Below are 21,088 nucleotides of genomic sequence, written 5' to 3'. Positions count from 1 at the left end.
TGACAAAGGGTCATCAATTCAAAATTGTCAGTAAGGAGACATTTCTTTATACAGAGGGTTGTTGGAGCATTGAATGCTTTGCTTTGGTTGTGGTTGAAGCAGAGATCATTGTATCTTTTAAGTACATATTGGATAAATAGTTTGAAGAAGATGCAGACTATGGGGAGAGAGCAGAGTATTGGGCATAGTTTTGGATTGCTCTATCAAATAGGCACTGTTATAAATTTCATCATTCATCAAGAAACTACTCGTGAAATAACGCTGGACGGCCAGCTGGTGGTGCCGTCCAAGGAGTATAAATACTCGGGCGTCGGCCCCAGCTTTTAAGGGACATTTTGTAAGACAAGGTACTAGTGAAGTACAACTAGACCTCCGTGTTCTGAAACAAGTTGGTTAAAGCCTTGCTTTATGCTCAAACCAAGTGCGTAGTGAGTTTTATTACGTCAATTTAATCAACTTGATATCGACTCCACGCTTTGGGTGATTCAGGAACAGCCAGCTACAATCAAACCGTAGAAGGGAACTCAGACAAGTAATCGATCCATCATGGAGAAACTACTCAGACCCGCCCATCTTGACCTGGACCCGAATTCACTTACAGCCACTAAGGTATGGAAACATTGGTATTGTACTTTCAGCAACTTCCTCAGGGTGTGTGGTGAGAATGTTCCTAACAAGTTACGAATGCTTGCTAATTATGTATCCCCTCATGTGTTTGATTATATCAAAGACTGTGTAGACTAGGACGCCGCTATCCAAATACTACAGCAGCTGTATGTCAAGTCCCCAAATGAAATTTTTGCTCGGCATCTACTGACCACAACTCGACAACAACCTGGGGAATCACTTGACGAATTCCTTCAGAAACTTCACAGGCTCAGCAAGGATTGTAATCTTAAAGCTATTAAAGCTGAGCAGTACCAGGAGTTAATTCATGATTCCTTTATTAATGGGATTGCGTCTCCCTTCATACGTCAGTGTCTGTTGGAGAATAAAACCCTCAAGTTACAGGCTGCCTATGACCAGGCATGTTCTCTGGACTTAGCAAAGAGGAATGCAGACACCTATCTTTCACCATGTGCACGGGCTGCTGTTATCACTTTTAGTGACTCTTTCGATAGGCCTCGGGCGGAAGCCCTCACGGATGACAACTCCAACCCAGCTGATGACAACCCTACCCTAGAAACCTACACTGATGATGACCCCGCCCTAGCAGCATCTTGGCAATCTGGAAGGAAGTGTTTCTTCTGTGGAGGTGCGTTCCATTGTAGGAAAGTTTGTCCTGCTCATAACGCGACCTGCAATCATTGCAGCAAGAAAGGTCACTTTTCTAAGGTATGCCAGTCAACAGCCGCTGTTAGTAAGAAAGGCCACTTTTCTAAGGTATACCGGTCAAGAGCTCCTGTTACTATCAGCTACTATCTATAAAACTGCTCCTCCCCCAAGAGCCACTACTAAGGTTACAGCTGCAATCTATAAAGCTGCTCCTCCCCCAAGAACCACTACTAAGGTTACAGCTGTCAAGGGTAAAACTGCCCCTCCTCCCATCACAGCTGTTTTTCCCCAAAGTCTGTCCCATACAGCCACGAAGGCTTCGGTAAATTGACACATTTTGAGCGCACTAATCGACTCATGCAGCTCTAACAGCTTCATTAGTGAGCGGGCTGTCAGTAAATTAAAACTGCGTATTTACCCCTCAGACAGGGAAATTGCAATGGCTCTGACGACATTGACCACCACTTCTTCCGGCTTTTGTCTTGTCGACCTTATTCTCAATGGCCGCACTTATTTCTCCACCCGGCTCGGGGTGCTCAAAAACCTATGCAGTGATGTGCTCCTGGGACAGGATTTCCAGAAACAACACAAAAGACTCACTTTTGAGTTTGGAGGGTCAAAGCTGGAGCTTACTATTTCCAAAGTACCGTTTTGTGCGCTTTCGGCGGCTTCGCTCAATGGGCCCTCCTTGTTTGCCAATCTTTCCCCCCGATGTAAGCCCATAGTCACTAAATCACAACGTTTCAGCCAAGATGATCGATCCATTATCTAAACAGAAATCTCTCGCCTTCTAGCTGACGGTATCATTGAGCCATGTTCATCTTCCTGGCGGGCTCAAGTTGTCGTTGTTAAAAATCCACTGAAGCAACACAAGAAATGTCTTTGCATCAATTACTCGCAAACTATTAACCAGTATACCAACCTGGATGCCTACCCACTACCACGCGTCGATGACATGGTCAATAACCTTGCCAACTACAAGGTATTTTCAACTTTTGATTTAAAGAGCGCATATCATCAAGTGCCGTTAAAGGACTCTGACAAGAAGTATACGGCCTTTGAGGTCAATGGTCGGCTTTACCAGTTTTGTCACCTTCCATTTGGGGTCACCAATGGGGTGGCCGTCTTTCAACGGGCAATCAATAGCCTAGTCAAACAGGCGAACTTAACGGACACTTTTCCATATCTGGATAATATCACCATTGCTGGTCATGACCAGAAAGAGCATGATGCCAACCTCCAGAATTTTTTTTTGATGTTCTCCATCGTCGCAACTTAACCTTAAATGAGTCTAAATCTGTGAAATCAGTACCATCAGTCAACATCCTTGGCTACTGGGTGGGCAACGGTGTCATCAAACCAGGTCCGGAGCAACTTCGTCCGCTTCAGGAGCTCCCTCCCCCCACGAATCTTGGCTCTCTTCGTCGGGCACTCGGCATGTTCGCCTATTATGCGAAATGGATACCCCACTTCTCCGACAAGATCCAGCCCCTGCTTCATGCAAAATCATTTCCATTGGAGGCAACGGCTATTTCAGCTTTCAACCTCCTCAAGCGACAACTGGAAAAAGCCACGCTTCATTCCCTTGATGAAAATCTTCCTTTCGTGGTCGAGTACGATGCATCGGATGTGGCGATCTCTGCTACCTTGAATCAAGGTGGTCGACCCGTTGCATTTCTGTCCAGAACTTTGCAGGGTAGCAAGCCCCATTATCCTCCTGTCGAGAAGGAGGCTACGGCCATCATCAAAGCAGTACGTAAATGGAGTCATTTTCTCGCTCGTCGCTTATTCACACTTATAACTGATCAGCGCTCAGTGGCCTTTATGCTGGATAACCGGAAATGCATTAAGATCAAGAATAACAAAATACAACTCTGGAGGGTGGAATTGGCCGCCTTTGGATACACCACACATTATCGACCCGGCAAAGAGAATGTGGCCCCGGATACCCTCACGCAGGCATTCTGCTCTTCTATGTCAAGTTCGACTCTGGCGGATCTTCACACTGACTTATGCCATCCTGGTGTTACCCGTATGTTGCAATTTGTGCGATCTAAACATCTCCCATTTTCTACGGAAGATGTGAAAAGAACGTGCTCTTCCTGTAGAATTTGTGCGGAATTAAAACCGCAATTCTTCCGCCCATCGGATGGCTCACTCATACACGCGTATGCAGCCTATGCAGTGACTCAGCATTGACTTTAAAGGGCCATTGCCCTCCTCAATGCGAAATGCCTACTTACTGACTATGGTGGACGAATATTCATGCTTTCCCTTTGCTTTCCCCTGTCCCAATATGCTTACTTCCACAGTGATCAAATGCCTTGATCAAGTCTTTTCCCTTTGCGGTACGGCCAATTTCATCCACTCGGATCGGGGTCCCTCCTTCATGTCAAGCAAACTCAAAAGTTCTCTCTCCCAACGGGGAATCGCCACAAGTAAAATGACACCGTACCATCCCATCGGTAACGGACAGGTTGAGAGATACAACACTATCATTTGGAACGCTGTTCGTCTTGCGCTGAGGTCACGCAACCTACCAGACCAGCAGTGGGAAACTATGCTCCCTGACGTGTTGCATTCCATCAGTTCTCTCCTTTCTACGTCTACCAATGTCACACCTCACGTGCGATTCTTCAGCTTCCAGCGTCGCTCCACCCATGGGACGTCTCTACCATCATGGTTGGCAGCTCCTGGCCCCGTGCTGCTCCGAAGATTCGTCCGATCATCTAAAACCGATCCTCTCATCGACGAGGTAGAACTCACGGACGTCAACCCCACGTATGCGCACGTGCGGTACCCTGATGGCCGGGAGTCCACCGTTTTGCTCCGGGACCTGGCTCCCTCTCCAGCCGGTTCCATGGACTCAACCAATAGAGGGACCTACAGGGATGATGCCGACACTCTGTGCTCTCCCGAAGATGATGCCCTACCTGGGGCATCGAGGGATCTGCCAGCTGCCCCACTGGATCCACTCGGGGAGCTGAGCGCTCCCCATGGGATGGCCACCCGAGGTCAGGATGCTGGTCAATCCCCAGCTATCCAACAGGATGAAGCCAGTTCTGCACCTGTGGGGACCCGCACCCAGAGTCATGATCTCCCCAGCCTCCCTCGGGTCGATCAGAGCAACACGGGTCCTGTCGATCCACCGGTATGGATCAAGTGGCCCAGGGACCAAGACATGGTCCGGGGAGACGTGCCTTCTGGCCATAAACTAAAATCTAAAAGACTGCGGCTATTCGTGGTCTGCCTGATCCGCTAAGAGGAAGTCATCGGACTTCCAAATCTTTTAGGCAGGAAGAATGTTATAAATCTCATCATTCATCAAGAAACTACTCATGAAATAACACTGGACGGCCAGCTGGTGGCGCCGTCCAAGGAGTATAAATACTCGGGCGTCGGCCCCAGCTTGCTAGGGACATTTTGTAAGACACGGTACTAGTGAAGTACAACTAGACCTCCATGTTCTGAAACAAATTGATTAAAGCCTTGCTTTATGCTCAACCCAAGTGCATAGTGAGTTTTATTACATCAGACACAATGGGCCACATGACATAGGAACAGAGTAGGCCATTCAGCCTTTTGTGCTGTAAACTTCAATGGTTATTTCTGTGGTTCTATGTGGTCATTGGGCTAGATATTTTTTACATAGATTGTCCAGTAAAGAAAAAGAAACCATTTGACCTTTTAGTGCACTGACCCCACATGTATTTCCGTGGTCAACTTCATTATTAACTGCAGTGTAACGTCACAGGTAAGGCAGGTAAGTGATTGGTAGTGACTGTGGGCTAAGTTTTAAGTTAACATATAGCATATAACTAAATTTTATAAATTAAAATTATTTAATTAATCTAATAAACTAAACGAGGTAAATAATTTGATTAACACTAAACAAATTAATAAAATAAATAAAATAATGGGAGAACAGGAGATGTGTTACTGCTGCAATATGTGGGAGCTTGTGGACATTTTTGTCCAGGATGACTACATCTGCAGTAAGTGTCTGCGGCTCGAGGACTTCGGCTCTGAGTTGAGGAGCTGGAGTCCGAGCTCGACTCGTCGATCGACAGTTCCGACGGGCCACAGCGAAAAATCACATAGACCTCCTCAGAAGACAAACACGGGACACAACCAACAGAGTACCCTTCGTCGTCCAGTACTTCCCCGGAGCGGAGAAACTACGCCATGTTCTTCGCAGCCTTCAACATGTCATCGATGACGACGAACACCTCGCTAAGGCCATCCCCACGCCTCCACTACTCGCTTTCAAACAGCCGCCTAACCTCAAACAGACCATCGTTCGCAGCAAATTACCCAGCTTCCAGGAGAACAGCGACCACGACACCACACAACCCTGCCACAGCAACCTCTGCAAGACATGCCAGATCATCAACACAGATACCATCATCACACGTGAGGACACCACCCACCAGGTACATGGTACATACTCATGTGACTCGGCCAACGTTGTCTACCTCATACGTTGCAGGAAAGGATGCCCCGGAGCATGGTACATCGGCGAGACCATGCAGACACTGCGACAACAGATGAACGGACACCGCGCAACAATCACCAGGCAGGAGTGTTCCCTCCCAGTCGGGGAACACTTCAGCAGTCAAGGACATTCAGTCTCCGATCTTCGGGTAAGCATTCTCCAAGGTGGCCTTCGAGACACACGACAACGCAAAATCGTCGAGCAGAAACTGATAGCCAAGTTCCGCACCCATGAGGACGGCCTTAACCGAGATCTTGGGTTCATGTCATGCTACATGTAACCCCACCTGATGCAGGGTCATCCAGACTCGAGTCAACATTGGCTTGTTCTCTCTACACAGATGCGGCTGGACCTGCTGTGATTTCCAGCCAAAAAAAATGTTTTTTGTCTGTTTTTTTGTTTTTCATACAGACCCCAGCATCTGCAATATTTGACCCCTTGTGACCCCACCTCATTGTTCTTTGATGTAATGTTTCCCTGACTGACCTGTTTGGACACCATTCACACCTTTGACTGCTGTGATTATCTCTCTGCCGAGGTGCGATAAATGGCAGTTGGAAAGGTTACCTGTAAACATCTGACATGATTCTCTGACTATATAAGCTGTGTCTTTATGCATTTCTCCACTTCACCTGAAGAAGGAGCAGCGCTCCGAAAGCTTGTGATTTCAAATAAAGCTGTTGGACTATAACCTGGTGTTGTGTGATTTCTTACATTTGTCCACCCCAGTCCAACTCCGGCATCTCCACACCATGACATTGCGAGACATCAGGAGGGAGAAAGTTACCTTTTGCTCCAGGAGGCAGCCACACCCCTTAGATTAAATACTTTGGAATTGACACATGGTCAGGAACAGGAGGGTGTGACTGCGAGTGAGGCAGGTACGGGGGTCCAGGAGGTAGTATTGCAGGAGCCTCAGTCCCTGCACTTGTCCAATAGATTCAAGGTTCTTGCAACCCTTGTGGACAAGTGCGGGGACCGCGGGGAGGACGAGCAAACTGACCAAGGCACCGTGGTACAGGAAGCCGTTCAAGTGTGGGGGGAGTAAAAAGGAAGGTGGTTGTAGTAGGATACAGTATATTTAGGGGGATAGACACTGTTCTCTGCAGCCAGGAGCGTGAGTCCCAAAGGCTATGTTACCTACCCGGTGCCAGGTTAAAGGACATCTCCTCCGGGCTGGAGAAGAACTTGGAGTGGGAGGGGAAAGATTCAGTTGTCGTGGTCCATGAAGGTAACAACGACATAGGTAGGACAAAGAAAGAGGTTCTGCTGAGAGAGTTTGAGCAGCTAGGGACTAAATTAAAAAGCAGAACCACAAAGGTAATAATCTCAGGATTAATTAAAAATGTCCTAGTAAAGGATCCCCTTGGAATGAGTGACCATAACATGGTTGAATTCCAGATTCAATTAGAGGGTGAGAAGGTTGGATCTCAAACAAGCGTGCTAAGCTTGAATAAAGGAGACTATGAAGGTATGAGAGCTGATTTGAGTAGAGTGGATTGGGAAAATAGATTAAAGGGTAAGATGATACATGATCATAAGATGATACATGATCAGTGGTGGACATTTAAGGAGTTCTTTTACAACTTCCAAAAAAAAAATATTCCACTGAGAAGAAAAGGGTGTAAAAGAAAAGACAGCCATCCGTGGCTAAGTAAAGAAATTAAGGATAGTATTCAACTAAAAACAAGGGCATATAAGGTAACCAAATCTAGTGGGAGGATAGAGGATTGGGAAAACTTCAAAAGACAGCAAAAATAACAAAAAGATTGATTAAGAAAGGGAAGATAGATTATGAAAGTAAATTAGCAAAAAATATAAAAACAGATAGTAAGAGTTTTTATAGTTATATAAAAAGAAAAAGGGTGGCTAAAGTAAATGTTGGTCCCTTCGAGGATGAGACCGGGAAATTAATGGTGGGAAATATGGAGATGGCAAAAACACTGAATGAATATTTTATATCAGTCTTTACAGTAGAAGACACTAAGAATATCCCAACACTGGACAAACAGGGGGCTAAAGGGGGGGAGGAGCTAAACACGATCAAAATCACTAAGGAAGTGGTACTCGGTAAAATAATGGGACTCAAGGCGGATAAATCACCTGGACCTGATGGCTTACATCCTAGGTGTAATGATCAATAACATGTCATTCTATAGTGGACACTAGGTGGAGCCGTAGAGCTGTGTAGAGCTGTATATAGCTGTATGTATAAGACTACACTACCCAGCTGTATGTATATTGAGACTACATTACCCATGAGGTACTAGGCTACCTATAAGGCAGCAGTCAAGATGGATGCCTCTACAGATACTGTACCTAATTCACAAGTGCTCAATAAAAGTGTCTAGCAAGAGCTAGCTGTGTTCATAATAAGAATGTCTATTTATTAATGAACATAAGATGGTACCAGGATGGTGAAGATCTGCTGAAAATTGTGAAAAGCGACATGGAGGTATTTGAAGCCACCAGAGCGTTTGAAACTCACAGGAAATATCGACTACAATTGGCAGACTTTTAAACAACAATTCGAACTCTACATTGCAGCCATCGGATTCGGTACGAAGCCAGACGCAAGGAAAATAGCGTTGCTGCTTACGGTTGCAGGCTCACAGGTGATAGAGGTATTTAATACATTTGTATTTAATCCAGCGGAGAACAGAGACAAATTAGACGATGTGCTGCAGAAATTTGATGCACATTGTTCTCCCAAAAAGAATGAGACGTATGAAAGATACATCTTCCGTTCTCGGACACAGCAACAAAATGAGACTTTTGATAGCTTTATAACTGATCTGAAACTGAAAGCACAGACATGTAATTTCTCTGAGCTCAAAGCATCCATGATTCGTGACCAGATTGTGTTTGGTATTCATGATAAAAAAGTCAGGGAACGTCTGTTGAGAGAAACCGAACTAAATTTGGAAAATGCGGTGAAAATATGCCAAGCCAGCGAGCTAGCACGAAAGCACGCGAAGACTTTCAGTGAAATCAATAATGATGCGATTGTAATGAGTGATAATGCTGCTGTCGGTGCTGTGTCCTATAAGGGGAAGAATCATGGGCAGAACAGAAATGAAAAGCAATCGGAGGATGAAATTTTTAATTGTAAATGCTGTGGTTACAAACACCCATTAAGACAATGCCCAGCATTTGGAAAAATGTGCACAAAGTGTAATGGAAAGAATCACTTTGCCAAAGAATGCTTTTCAAAAGTACAAACTAAGAAAGGGCAACCAGTTAATGTAATTGAGGACACTGATTTAAGTGAGACATTTTTTGTAGGAATGGTGTCATGTGACAATATCAAAAAGGATACAGAAAACGTGCAGCCCTCAGAAATGGACAATGCTGAACATAAAGTTAATGCAGTAAAAGAGGACAAATGGATGATCCCACTGCAGGTAAATGGAGCATTAGTTACCTTGAAACTAGACACTGGGGCAAAAGCAAACTTAATCAGTATGAGTGACATTAACAATATGAAAGTAAAGCCCAAAATACAGAAAAAGTCAGTACTACTGAAGGACTATAATGGACAGAAAATAGATAGCTTAGGTGTATGCAGACTTAAAGTGACAGTCAAAGACAAAGTGCATCATCTCATGTTTTCTGTTGTGGCTGAAAGACTTGATTCACTACTGGGTGACAAAGCTTGTGAGGACTTAGAACTGGTCAAGAGAGTCTACCATATAAACTGTGCCATAAGCAGACCAGATGACTCGGTGGATTCTGTAGTGAATAATTTCCAGGATGTGTTCAAAGGATTTGGAGTTCTACCATTCACTTACAAGATCCAGCTAAAGCAGGATGCTCAGCCAGTGGTACATGCTCCACGAAGAGTTCCAGCACCCCTGCATGACCAGCTCAAGAATGAATTGGACAGAATGACCACACTAGGAGTCATCAGGAAAGTCGAAGAGCCAACAGACTAGGCTAACTCCATGGTATGTGTAAAGAAAAAGAACAATGATCTAAGAATATGCATGGATCCAAAGGACTTAAATGCAAACATAAAACGTGAACACTACCAGATTCCCAAGCGAGAAGAAATCACCAGTGAAATGTCAGGTGCCAGATACTTTACAAAGCTCGATGCCTCACAAGGATTTTGGCAACTAAAACTGGATGAAGAGAGCACCAAATACTGTACCTTCAACACACCATTTGGCAGGTATTGTTTCCTCAGAATGCCTTTCAGGGTAATATCTGCATCTGAAATCTTTCATAGAGCGATGGAACACATAATTGAAGGTCTGGAAGGAGTTCGGGTCTATGTTGATGACATCAGCATCTGGGGCTCCACACTGAAAGAACACGATGAGAGACTGACTAAAGTGCTACAGAGCATACGCCGGAATGGACTGAAGCTCAACAAAGCCAAGTGTCAGTTTGGCGTCCAGGAAGTCACTTTCCTAGGAGATAATCTATCTGGTAAAGGAATAGAGCCAGATATGGAAAAAGTAAACGCCATACTCAAAATGCCCCAACCCACTGACAAAAAAGGAGTGCTACGCATCATGGGGATGATAAACTTCATTGGAAAGTTCATTCCTAACTTGTCAGCCAAGACAGCCTGTCTGCGAGACCTGCTACATAAAACAAATGAGTTCGCATGGACAGAAAGACATGAACAAGAGTGGATAAACCTCAAAACAGTGCTGACAACCACACCTGTACTCACCTTCTTTGACCCAACAAAAAGAATCAAAGTGTCAACGGATGCATCAAAAGATGGCCTAGGTGCGGTCTTGCTACAAGCAGAGGGTGAAGATTGGAAGCCTGTTGCCTATGCCTCCAGGTCTATGACTGATACTGAGTGTCGATACGCCCAGATCGAAAAGGAATGTCTAGGCTTGGTATTTGGACTAGAAAAGTTTCATGGCTACATATATGGACTTCCCACCTTCACAGTTGAGACAGACCACAGCCCTTTGGTTGCCATCATAAAAAAAAACCTGAATGAGATGTCTCCAAGGATTCAACGACTCATGATGAAGCTGCAAAGATATGACTTTAAACTGATCTACACACCAGGCAAATACATAGTGTTAGCAGATGCACTATCCCGAGCACCCACAATGAGTCATGTGAGCTCTACTGAAGAAGATGTGGATATTCATGTGAGTATGGTCACTGCTGCGCTGCCCGTGTCAGGCACAAAATCAAAGCAAATAGCAGAAGAAACAGTAAAAGATAGTTACAAACAGTAATAGAGAACATTCATCATGGTTGGCCAAAAGGTTCCTGTCCAAAATATTTTCACATAAGGTCAGAATTGAGTGTCGCAAGTGGACTATTACTAAAACAGAACAGAATAGTCATTCCACAGGCTCTACGTCAAGACATGCTCAAAAGGATTCATGAGGGACACCTCAGAATTGAAAAATGCAAAAGGAGGGCAAGAGACGCTGTTTATTGGCCTGGCATAAATAAGGACATTGAGAACATGATAGGCAAATGTGAGACATGTCAGAAACACCAAAACAAACAAGCAAAGGAACCAATGATAGTAGCTGACATACCAACAGCACCATGGCAAAAGGTTGGTATGGACCTTTTTCATTTAAATGGTAAAGACTATCTAATAGTGATTGACTACTATTCTAACTATCCTGAGATGGCGCTGCTCTCAAGCACCACAGCAAGCAGTGTCATAATGCATGTGAAATCCATCTTTGCCAGACATGGAATTCCCAGGATTGCCGTTAGTGACAATGGTCCGTGCTTCAACTGTAAGGAGTGGCAACAGTTTGCAGCACATTATGACTTTCAGCACATCACATCCAGTCCTTTGTATGCTCAGTCAAATGGTAAGGCAGAGAAAGGTGTTCAAGTTCTCAAGCAGCTACTGAAGAAAGCGATAGAAAGAAAGTCTGATCCTTATCTCGCCCTGCTGAGCTACCGAGCTTCACCTTTAGACTGTGGTTCTTCACCTGCTGAACTACTAATGGGTCGCAGGTTGTGCACCACGCTACCCTGCTGTGCAAAAGAACAGCAAAGTGAGGAACTGAGACAGAGACTTCAACTGTTAAAGCTGAAACAGAAATCATACTATGGCAAGTCATCCAAAACTCTAAAACCATTGACAAGGGATGATGTTGTCAGGATTGAGGATCCAGATGCATGGAACAGGAAAGCCACAGTTCTTGAGGAAGTAGGACCAAGGTCATACACTGTTAGAACTGAGGAAGGACAGATTCTCAAGAGGAACCGCCGTTCCCTCCTAAAAACACGAGAGACTATTCAAGACCAGATTGATGACAATGCCGCAACTGCATCTTGTCATTCACCACCAGAACAATCTCATGAAGACACATCAGGCTTACCCGTGTTGAGAAGATTCACACGTGAAGTAAAAAAGCCTGATAGACTTAATCTTTGAATACAATGTAAAGCTTTGAAAATGTGTTGACTGTTTTGAAAATGTTTATGTTTATAGAGCACTAACAAAAGTGTTACTGATATTATCTTCATTGTTTTCTTGAAAGTTGATTGATATTGATTTTGTTCAACCTCAAAGAAAGGGGGATGTAATGATCAATAACATCTCATTCTATAGTGGACACTAGGTGGAGCCGTAGAGCTGTGTAGAGCTGTGTATAGCTGTATGTATAAAACTACACTACCCAGCTGTATGTATATTAAGACTACATTACCCATGAGGCACTAGGCTACCCATAAGGCAGCAGTCAAGATGGATGCCTCTACAGATACCGTACCTAGTCCACATGTGCTCAATAAAAGTGTCTAGCAAGAGCTAGCTGTGTTCATAATAAGAATGTCTATTTATTAATGAACATAAGACTAGGGTCTTGAGGGAAGTGGCAGTAGGGGTTGTGGAAGTATTGGTAATAATTTTCCAAAACTCCCTGGACTCAGCAAAGGTCCCGGCAGACTGGAAAACTGCTACTGTAATGCCCTTATTTAAAAAGGGCAGTAGACAGAAGGCTGGAAACTATAGACCGGTTAGCCTAACATCTGTGGTAGGTAAAATATTGGAGTCCATTATTAAGGAGACAGTAACAGGACATTTGGATAATCATAATTTAATAGGACAAAGTCAGCATGGTTTTATGAAGGGGAAGTCATGTTTGACAAATTTGCTGGAGTTCTTTGAGGAAGTAACATATAGGGTGGATAAAGGGGAACCAGTGGACGTAGTGTATTTAGACTTCCAAAAGACAAGGTGCCACACAAAAGATTATTGCTTAAGATAAAAAATCACGGGATTGGGGGTAATATTCTGGCATGGATAGAGGATTGGCTATCTAACAGAAGGCAGAGAGTTGGGATAAATGGTTCATTCTCGGACTGGCAATCAGTAACTAGTGGTGTTCCACAGGGGTCAGTGCTGGGTCCCCAACTCTTTACAATCTATATTAACGATTTGGAGGAGGGGACCGAGTGTAACATATCAAAGTTTGCAGATGATACTAAGATGGGAGGGAAAGTAGTGAGTGAGGAGGACATAAAAAACCTGCAAGGGGACATAGACAGGCTAAGTAAGTGGGCAGAGATTTGGCAGATGGAATACAATACTGGAAAGTGTGAGGTTATGCACTTTGGCAGGAAAAATCGTAGAGCAAGTTATTATCTTAATGGCAAGAATCTGGAAAGTACTGAAGTACAAAGGGATCTGGGGGTCCTGGTGCACGAAACTCAAAAGGTTAGTATGCAGGTGCAGCAAGTGATTAAGAAGGCCAATGGAATGTTGGCTTTCATTGCTAGGAGGATAGAATATAAAAATAGGGAGGTATTGCTTCAGTTGTACAAGGTATTGGTGAGACCGCACCTGGAATACTGCATACAGTTTTGGTGTCCATGCTTAAGAAAAGACATACTTGCCCTCGAGTCAGTACAAAGAGGATTCACTCGGTTAATCCCGGGGATGAGGGGATGGACATATGAGGAGAGGTTGAGTAGATTGGGACTCTACTCATTGGAGTTCAGAAGAATGAGAGGCGATCTTATTGAAACATATAAGATTGTGAAGGGGTTGGATCGGGTGGATGCGGGAAGGATGTTCCCGATGATGGGTGAAACTAGAACTAGGGGGCATAGTCTTAGAATAAGGGGCTGCTCTTTCAAAACTGAGATGAGGAGGAACTACTTCGCTCAGAGGGTGGTAGGTCCATGGAATATGCTGCCCCAAAAAGCTGTAGAAGCTACATCATTACATAAATTTAAAACAGAAATAGACAGTTTCCTAGAAGTAAAGGGAATAAAGGGTTATGGGGAGCGGGCAGGAATTTGGACATGAGTCTAGGTTCGGATCGGTCATGGCCCTGTGGGTAGCGGAGCGGGCCCAGGGGCCGTGTAGCTTGATCCTGCTCCTATTTCGTGTGTCTAATTCTGTTAGATTCAGGAGATGGTTCTGTGATAGTAGATTGGCAGTTAGGATCAGATCAGCCATGGTCTTATTGAATGGCGGAGCAGACTCGAGGGGCCGATTGGCATACTCCTGCTCCTATTTCTTATGTTCTTATGTTCTAAGTCACTGAATATATTTAAGAAGAAGTTAGATAGATTTCTAGGCACTAAAGGCATCAAGGGGTATGGGGAGAGAGTGGGAATATGGTATTAAGATAGAGGATCAGCCATGATCATATTGAATGGCGGAGCAGGCTTGAAGGGCTGAATGGCCTACTCCTGCTCCTATTTTTCTATGTGTCTATTATCATGTCGAGCTCTCTTCACATTCCTTCTACTGTAAGTTACAGATCAACTCTGCCATTCAGGAAACTATTGTAACCTCTCCTCTGCTTTTTCTCCCCTGTACTTCAGAGTATGTGTCAGTAGATATTTGAAGCATGTGACTAACTTTACTTACCCTTCTTGAGCACCAGCTCAGAGACACCCATCCCAGGGAACTGGAGAGTGAGGAATGCATCTAAGGCCTTCTTCCTCAGGGGCCTCTGTGATGATGCCTCTTTGAAGGGTGGAGTACCACGATTCTTGAAAAATAAGCCATGCTGTATTGTAGGACACCTCTAGCCCTATCCAAATACATGTAATGTTGCTTCAACATGTGTATTGTATGCTCTCTGGCTACTCATGAGCCATGATCCCAGAGGGTAATTGTTTGTGCAGAAGCAATCCTGCAACTTGTCCTTGTGGGTCAAATATTGTAAAAAAACAAAAGATTGCCTTAAAATGAATACCTCTTGACACCTGCCTGGAAAGCGAGCATTCACTTACATATCCTGGTTCTGATGCAAACAAGCTGAACATTGATAGATGGAATCCTCTCCAATTCAAGTAGGTAGTGACATTATGTGAGAGAAAACATAGTCACACAGTGGAATCTATAATCCCTTAGGCCTTCAGGAATCCTACCACTCTTCTCATGTTCCTGTCCGTTGTCCATGGGGAAAGAGATTACATTGCTTGCTTGAGCAAACAAGGCATTGGTCACATGCTTTACACATCTACTGACATGGCATGAGGAAGTCTTTGAATGACTGTTTCATCTAAAAGTCTTCCAGATTATCAGACTGTCTAAGAAATAAATTCTGAAGTGGACATTTTAATCCCCTGTGGACTGATTCAACTAGTTTTTTTTAACCATGACTTACTGCCTCGGTATGTTTTCTTACTTGTAAATAAATTTCACCAATAGTTTTAACTGAATATATGGATATACAGTGTGGTATTTACTGTCTTTCAGAGTAGATAGAACAACATGGCTGGGTGGGCCCTGTGATCTCTAGCATAATATACTGTGGTTAAGTGATAATTGTTAGTCCAATGGCACACTATTGTACTCATGACACAAAAAATCTCCTTATGGAAACAGCTGCTAGTAAGCACAAGCTAATAGTGTTGGGAGAAAGCCTGGATTGTAACATTTGATGAGAGATAAGGTGGGATAAATATCACTTGCAGACTAAACAGGCTGTTTAAAGTTTAAATTAAATTCATTACGAGGAGAAAGCAGCAGTTACTATAAGTAGAAGAACTCACAAAGACATGGATAGATAGAATTAGCTCATGTGACAGTGGAGAAAAATCAACACTGTCCTGAAGCTGAAGTGCATGGACAGGTGATAGATGGAGGAAAAGAATGGTACAGTTATGAGGAGATAGTGAAGCAGCAGCAGTGGAAGCAGGAGAAGGAAGAAAAGTATGAGGCAGAGTAAAAGGAAAAGCAGCACCAGACTGAATTGAAAGAGGGAGAGGCTTAACCACTACAAGGCCAGAGTGGGGATCCAGTAGATGCAGCCCATAACTCTACACTGGCTGACAGCCAGGTGACTTCCTCAGTGGTGGGGAATTGCTGCAGTTAGGTAGCAATCATACAGTTAGAAGCAGAAAACAGCAGAAGTCTCATAAAGCTTTCATCGACTGTCGCAGGATAGGACCAAGAGATTGATTAAGAGGGGAAAAATAGAGTATGAGAGTAAACTTGCAAGGAACATAAAAATGGACTGTAAAAGCTTCTACAAATATGTAAAAAGAAGAAGATTAGTGAAGATAAATGTAGGTCCCTTACAGTCAGAAACAGGAGAATTTATAATGGGGAACAAGGAAATGGCAGAGCAATTAAACAAATAGATCCAAAGAGGAGTCATATAAAGTTGCCAGAAAAAGTAGCAAGCCTGAGGATTGGGAGCAGTTTAGAATTCACCAAAAAAGGACCAAGAGATTGATTAAGAGGGGAAAAATAGAGTATGAGAGTAAACTTGCAAGGAACATAAAAGCGGACTGTATAAGCTTCTACAAATATGTAAAAAGAAAAGATTAGTGAAGACAAAAGTAGGTCCCTTACAGTCACAAACGGGAGAATTTATAATGGGGAACAAGGAAATGGCAGAGCAATTAAACAAATACTTGGTTCTGTCTTCACGGAAGAGGACACAAATAACTTCCAAGAAATGCTAGGGAACCAAACATCTAGTGAGAAGGAGGAATTAAAGATAATTAGTATTAGTAAAAAAATAGTGCTGGAGAAATTAATGGGACTGAAAGCCAATAAATCCCCAGGGCCTGATAATCTGCATCCCAGAGTACTAAAAGAGGTAGCCATGGAAATAGTGGATGCATTGGTTGTCATCTTCCAAAATTCTATAGATTATGGAACAGTTCCTGCAGATTGGAGGGTGGCAAATGTAACCCCACTAATTTAAAAAAGGAGGGAGAGAGAAAACAGGGAACTACAGGCCGGTTAGCCTAACATCAGTAGTAGGGAAAATGCTAGAGTCTATTATAAAGGATGTGATAACAGGACACTTAGAAAATATCAACGGGATTAGACAAAGTCAACATGGATTTATGAAAGGGAAATCGTGTTTGACAAACCTACTGGAGTTTTTTGAGGATGTAACTGGTAGAATAGATAAGGGAGAACCAGTGGATGTGGTGTATTTGGATTTTCAGAAGGCCTTTGATAAAGTCCCACATAAGAGGTTAGTGTGCAAAATTAAAGCACATGGGATTGGGGGTAATATACTGGCATGGATTGAAAATTGGTTATCAGACAGGAAACAGAGTAGAAATAAATGGGTCTTTTTCGGGGTGGCAGGCGGTGACTAGTGAGGTACTGCAAGGATCAATGCTTGGGCCCCAGCTACTCACAATATATATCAATGATTTGGATAAGGGAACCAAATGTAATATTTCCAAGTTCGCTGACGACACAAAACTAGGTGGGATTGTGAGTTGTGAGGAGGATGCAAAGAGGCTTCAAGGCGATTTAGACAAGTTGAGTGAGTGGGCAAATACATGGCAGATGCAGTATAACGTGGATAAATGTGAAGTTTTCCACTTCGGTAGGAAAAACAGAAAGGCAGAGTATTATTTAAATGGTGATAGATTGGGAAATGTTGATGTACAGATGGAGCTGGGTGTCCTTGTACACCAGTCACTGAAAGCAAACATGCAGGTGCAACAAGCAGTTAGGAAGGCAAATGATATGTTGGCCTTCATTGCAAGAGGATTTGAGTACAGGAGCAAGGATGTCTTACTACAGTTATACAGGGCCTTGGTGAGACCACACCTGGAGTACTGTGTGCAGTTTTGGTCTCCTTACCTAAGGATAAACTTGCCATAGAGGGAGTGCAGCGAAGGTTCACCAGACTGATTCCCGGGATGGCAGGACTGTCGAATGAGGAGAAATTGGGTCGACTAGGCCTGTATTCACTAGACTTTGGAAGAATGAGAGGGGATCTCATTGAAACGTATAAAATTCTGACAGGGCTAGACAGACTGGATGCAGGGAGGATGTTTCCCCTGGCTGGGGGGTCTAAAACGAGGGGTCACAGTCTCAGGATGCATGGTAGGACATTTAGGGCTGAGATGAGGAGAAATTTCTTCACTCAGAGGGTGGTGAACCTGTGGAATTCTCTACCACAGAAGGCTGTGGAGGTCAAGTCACTGAATATATTTAAGAAGAAGATAGATAGATTTCTAGACACAAAATGCATCAAGGGGTATGGGGAGTGAGCGGGAATATGGTATTGAGATAGAGGATCAGCCATTATCATATTGAATGGCGGAGTAGGCTCGAATGGCCGACTGGCCTACTCCTGCTCCCATTTTTCTATGTTTCTAACTGGCTATGGAAGGTAGTTCACCCTAAGGATAAACTTTGGTAATCCAATGCCAGCCAGACTATGCCTACATCTTTTGTCATATGGTGCAGAAGCATAAAGTGCAAGAGTGGATAGTTGCAGCGAAAACACATCCATCAGAAAATTTTCTGAACATTCTGCTTTAACTGCAATACTTATGAACTGTCCTGATCATATCAACATAAGCAAGGCAAAAGCCATGTAATAACACCATCGAGTAACTGTCTCTCCAGAAGGGAACGTCATGTAATGAAAGTGAACCTTTCATCCTACATTACTTAGGACAATTGTTTTTATTTAATGTAAAACAGTTTTGAAATAATTATAGTTGAGATAAAAGCTGACTGCCCTTGCACAACTTGGAGGCCTGGTAACAAAGTGGCTATGGAACCAGATCTGGTTGCTTGATCTGTAAATTAGCCAAAATGCAAAAGCTCTGTCCTGGGTGTTATAGTATGGTTTCCCAGGTCCCACGGATCTCGAACCATCCAGAAGCTACAATTCATGTTATATTCATTCACCACAATATTTCTGCAGCTACCAATCTGCTGAATCATACCCTCACCTCATTCTTTGATGCTCTTGTCCCCAATAAACTCTCTCTCACCCTGGTCATTCCTCCTGCAATGGTCCCCATCACCGCTCTCTTAAGTCCAAGGGATGCAGTCTTAAACGTTTATGGCGGGCGATTGGTTTAGCCATAAATCGTCAGATCTGGCTTGACCACATAAAGCACTATCAGATCCTGCTCTTCAATGCTAAAACTGTTCACTACTCCAGGATCATCCTGGAATGCAAAGATAACCCCCGGCTTCTCTTCTTCATTACAACTGTCTTCCACCCCCTCCACCAAGTGTGAGGAGTTCATGGATTTCTTTGTCATAAAGATTAAGACTATCCGTTCAGCTGCCTCTGCCACTTTCCCTAGCCCACCAAGCCAAATTTCCTCCAAGGGTCCCCACTACCCTGAACCTGGGGAAGTGTGTCTCTTTCTCTAGTTTCTCTCCTATCTCCTGTTATACCCTCTCCGAGCTCATCTTCTCCATGAGACACACTTCCTGCTCCCTCGACCCTATTCCCACTAAACCTCTGACCAGCCAACTTCCCTTCCTGCCCCAATTTTGGCTGATATTGTTAAGGACTCCCTCTCTTCTGGTACTTTCTTCCTCCCTTTCAATCTGCCGTCATCACCCTCTCCTCAAAAAAAATCCTTGACCCCTCTATCCTTGCAAATTACCTTCCTTTCCTCTCCAAAGTTCTTGAAAGTGTTGTTGCCTCCCAAATCCATGCTTTTCTTTCCTGCAACTCCATGTTTGAACCTCTCCAATCAAGTTTCTGCCCCGCCACAGCACTAAAATGGCCCTCAACAAAGTCACAAATGTCATCCTATGACTGTGACCGTGGTGCACTATCCCTCCTTTCCCTTCTTTACCTGTGGGCACCCTTTGACACGATTGACCACACCACCCTCTTCCAACACCTCTTCTCCGTTGTCCAGCTGGGTGGGAATGTCCTCACCTGGTTCCATTCCTATCTATCCAGTCCTGACGGAAACTTGGTTGAGGGGTGACGACACCTTACCTTTAAATGAAGCCTCCCCTCCTGGTTATACCATCCACCACTTGCCCCACCCAGACCGCCGTGGTGGCGGTGTGGCTCTCATCACCAAATCACACCTTGGTGTATCCCCCTATTCCTTTGGCAGTTTCTCTTCCTTTGAGCATCTCACCTTATTCCACCCCTTTCACCTCTCATTTAAAATTCTTGTTCTCTAACGTCCACCCAAGTACCATAAAAATGTTATTACTGAGATATCTTCACTGCTATCCTCCCTCAGCCTCTGCTCAGGTTGACTTGCGCTCCTTCCGCTGTTTGCACTTGGCTTCCGCTTGCTCCCAGCAAAGAGACTCGAGGTGTTTGACACCTTCCCGGATGCTTCTCCTCCACTTTGAGCGGTCTTGGGCCAGGGATTCCCAGGTGTCGGTGGGGATGTTGCACTTTTTCAAGGAGGCTTTGAGGGTGTCCTTGAAGCCTTTCCTCTGCCCACCTGGGGCTCTCTTGCCGTGTCGGAGCTCAGAGTAGAGCGCTTGTTTTGAGTGTCTCGTATCGTGCATGTGGACGATGTGGCCCGTCCATCGGAGCTGATCGAGCGTGGTCAAAGCTTCGATGCTGGGGATGTTGGCCTGAGTGAGAACACTGACATTTGCAGGATTTGCGGAGGCAGCGTTGGTGGTACCTCTCCAGTGCCGAGGTCCATGTCTCTGAAGCCTACAGGAGGGCAGGAATCACTACTGCTCTGTAGACCATGAGCTTGGTGCCAGATTTAAGGTCCTGGTCTTCAAACACTCTCTTCCTCAGGTGACCGAAGGCTGCACTGGCACACTGAAGGCGATGTTGGACTTTGCCATCGACGTCTGCCCTTGATGACAGTAGACTCCCAAGGTATGGAAAGTGGTCCACATTTTCCAAGGCCTCATCATGGATTTTGATAATTGGGGGCAGTACTGTGTGGTGGGGGCAGGTTGGTAGAGGACCTTTGTCTTACGGATGTTTCGTGTAAGGCCCATGCTCTCGTATGCTTTGGTGAAGGTGTTGACGATGGTTTGGAGTTCGACCTCTGAGTGTGCGCAGACGCAAGCATCATCTGCATACTGTAATTCGATGACAGAGGATGGGACGACCTTGGATCTGAACTGGAGGCGACGGAGGTTGAACAGTTTTCCGTTTGTTCTGTAGATTAGCTCCA

The sequence above is a fragment of the Somniosus microcephalus genome, chromosome 10 (genome assembly GCF_052327205.1).
Source record: "Somniosus microcephalus isolate GS21.2 chromosome 10, FLI_Smic_1.0, whole genome shotgun sequence".
Taxonomy (NCBI): Eukaryota; Metazoa; Chordata; class Chondrichthyes; order Squaliformes; family Somniosidae; genus Somniosus; species Somniosus microcephalus.
This window is presented reverse-complemented; position numbering follows the sequence as displayed.